Raw genomic sequence first — 3,169 nt, 5'->3', positions numbered from 1 at the left:
CCAAGTCTCTGTTTTTCACTGAGAGACAATGAGGAATATAGGAGGGAGAGGGATGTCAGAACATCAGAGCTGGTTGAGAAAGTTTACAATTTTCTGAGGGAAGACCATCAGATGTCTGTAAAGACAATAAACATAGAGTTTGGAATTGGTGTGGTAACTGTACACGGAATTATTCATGAAGATCTGAACATGCACAAAATTTGCTTAGTGACATAGAGAAGGATGACCTGTGATTGAAGCTGGATCTACTGTTATGATCCAGTGGCCAAGAGATAGAGCGCCCAGTGGAAGCATCTTGGCACACTCAGACCCTGCAAGGCTGTGTAAAGCAAGTCCACCAGAAAGTACTTGGTGATTGCTTTTTTCAAGAGCAAGGGCATCATCCTCACTCACTGGGGTCTTTTTGGCCAGATGACCAACAAAGAGGAAGTTATGGAGGCTTTGAGGGAGTTCATGAAAGTATCTTGTTGCAAAGGGTCAGAGCTCTTCCATTTTGGTTGGTGGTGCCTGCACCAGGACAATGCACCAGTTCACAATCCTATCCTGGTAATCAACTATTTGAGAGAGACTGCTATCAAAACTGTCCCTCCTCCTCCTTACAATCCACATATTGCTCCCTGTGATTTTTGGTTGTTCTCCAAGCTGAAGGAGAAGATGAAGGAGACTGTGAGACGTGTTCTGGACACCTTGGGGCCTTCATGAAGTGGCTGGAGCACAACTCCAAGTACATTGAAATCAGAAGATCATACTTTGAAGGAAGTTAGAGGTTTGTACTATTTTGAAATTAATAAACGTCTCTCCTGAAAATATCTGAAAACTTCTGGAATGCACCTTGTATATGAATAATAGCTGAATTACCCAGTGATACCCAGAAAAGTGGGGGTCATTTCCATTTCCTGTCCCCATTACACTGTTTCATGTCCTCTCCCATTCCCTGTTCATTTCCTGTTTTAGTTCCACTCCAATTCCTATCCCCAATCCTACGTCAATATATAGATTTTAGTTTAAGTGGTTATTGTTGGTGTATTTCTTATATGTATGCCAGTAGTTCAACTAGAAATCAGAGTCCATTATTAAGTTTCTCAGACTCCTGCACTTGCTGGGATGTTAGTCACAAAATGAGTGAACCCTATGGCAGGGAAATTTGTAAAGCAAAACATTGAACTGAGCAAACAGACAAGGCAAACCCCATGAAAGCTGTGGAAATGATAGCTAAACAAAAATACTACAAAATAAAAAAGAAAATACAAAATCAAACAGACCAGCATGAAAAAGAAAACTTGACAAGTGTGGCTGTGTGATAAGAAGCTGGCTTCCCAACCACATGGTTCCAGGTTCAGTCCCACTATGTGGCACCTTGGGCAAGTGTCTTCTACTATAGCGTTGGGTTGACCAAACCTTGTGAGTGGATTTGGTAGATGGAAACTGAAAGAAGCCCATCGTATATGTGTGTGTGTGTGTGTGTGTGTGCATGTGTGTGTGTCTTTAGGTATGTGTATATTCCCTCCCACTGCTTGACAACTGGTGTTGGTATGTTTATGTCCCTGTAACTTAGCAGTTTGGCAAAAGATATTGATAGAAGAAGCACCAGAATTTACAAAAAATAAGTACTGGGATCGATTCCTTTGACTAAATTTCTTCAGGGCTGTGCTCCAGCTTGGTCACAATCCAATGACTGAAACAAGAAAATATAAAATTGAATTTACCAGTTTTTTTATTTGTACCAGGTTTCCTAAATGAGAAACAGGTTTAGGACCAGAGAGACCAAGTTCTTTGAAATATGAAAAGTTCCTTCTTCCAAACCTGACAAAGAAAAGAATAAATAAAATACATTAATAATGATGTTTGTTTTTATTGGCCACAAGGGCCACTTACACACATACATACATAAAAATCTGCAAAACCTTCATAAGATTCAAAGCTTGATGGTTAGAACAAGTCACTTTCATTCACATATATATGTATATATCTATGTGTGTGTGTGTTTTTGTGTTTGTCCCTCCATCACCACTTGACAACTAGTTTTGATGAGTTTATGTCTCCATAACAGCAGTTTGACAAAAGTGACTGATAGAAATAAATACTAGGCTTAACAAATGGAGCCGATTTATTCGACTAAAACCCTTTAAGGTGGTGATGCAGCCGAAATGACTGAAACAAGTATCTCCACTCTCTTCTATCCCATTTTCTTTCCAACTTTCCTTCTCAATGCCTGCAACCTTATATACAACTATCTCACTTTTTAAAAATCTTGCCACTCTAGCCATCTCTCTTTCCTTAGCCATTGCCTCTGTCAGCACGTCACACCCCATGGCTTCCACTTGAAGTTTCACACTACTCCCTATCCCCCCCTTAATTGAACCCATCCTTGTCAGTATTTCCATGCCACCCACTCTCTCCTTTACTCCCTCAACCACCAACTCCTGCAAGCTTAACTTCTCCTTTCCATCTTCTGCCCTCCACCCTTCATCCAGCCTATTCTCTGCTTCTTTCTTGATCTCAACTACCAACTCCACAATTTCCTCATACACACGAAAAACCCCAAAGTCCTCCGTCTCCTCAACCCTTCATCCTTCCCTCTCCTTTCCACACCGGTCATGTTGGGAACATCTGAACCGCTCGTACACTTGTGCATGGCTCTACACTCATCTCCATACACTTTCTGTAACTTTGCGTAGGCCTCTGAGCAGGTATCGCCATGACAACTTTCTATGTCATGGTCAATGCTACGTTCACACGCTACACACCTTCTTTCCAAACACGACTGTAAACATCGGATGTGAGCTAGAACGTTAAAACATAGTGTACATGCGCAGCAGAGTTCACGGTCTTCACTGTTTGTGCTTTAGCTTCTTTAGTTAGCAATGGCCCAGTGATTAGGGCAGCGGACTCGCGGTCATAGGATCGCGGTTTCGATTCCCAGACCGGGCGTTGTGAGTGTTTATTGAGCGAAAACACCTAAAGCTCCACGAGGCTCCGGCAGGGGATGGTGGCAAACCCTGCTGTACTCTTTCACCACAACTTTCTCTCACTCTTACTTCCTGTTTCTGTTGTGCCTGTAATTCAAAGGGTCAGCCTTGTCACACTGTGTCACGCTGAATATCCCCGAGAACTACGTTAAGGGTACACGTGTCTGTGGAGTGCTCAGCCACTTGCACGTTAATTTCAC

The 3,169-nt window shown here is 42.3% G+C and overlaps 1 protein-coding gene and 1 non-coding gene across 2 annotated transcripts in view; both read right to left on the bottom strand.

Moving 5' to 3' along the window:
• Nucleotides 1–3,169, bottom strand: part of LOC106879338 (cytochrome P450 3A21) — a 113,051-nt gene that overhangs the window by 23,487 nt on the left and 86,395 nt on the right. The gene's annotated exons all lie outside the window — the stretch shown is intronic.
• The window catches only part of LOC106884157 (uncharacterized), a 25,370-nt gene that overhangs the window by 2,734 nt on the left and 19,467 nt on the right, over nucleotides 1–3,169 (bottom strand). Inside the window, exon 2 of the transcript XR_008266837.1 lies at nucleotides 1,707–1,803. This is a non-coding gene — a transcript (uncharacterized LOC106884157). The remainder of the gene's footprint in view (nucleotides 1–1,706; nucleotides 1,804–3,169) is intronic.

Source organism: Octopus bimaculoides, chromosome 26 (assembly GCF_001194135.2).
Source record: "Octopus bimaculoides isolate UCB-OBI-ISO-001 chromosome 26, ASM119413v2, whole genome shotgun sequence".
Lineage (NCBI taxonomy): Eukaryota > Metazoa > Mollusca > Cephalopoda > Octopoda > Octopodidae > Octopus > Octopus bimaculoides.
This window is presented reverse-complemented; position numbering and strand designations above follow the sequence as displayed.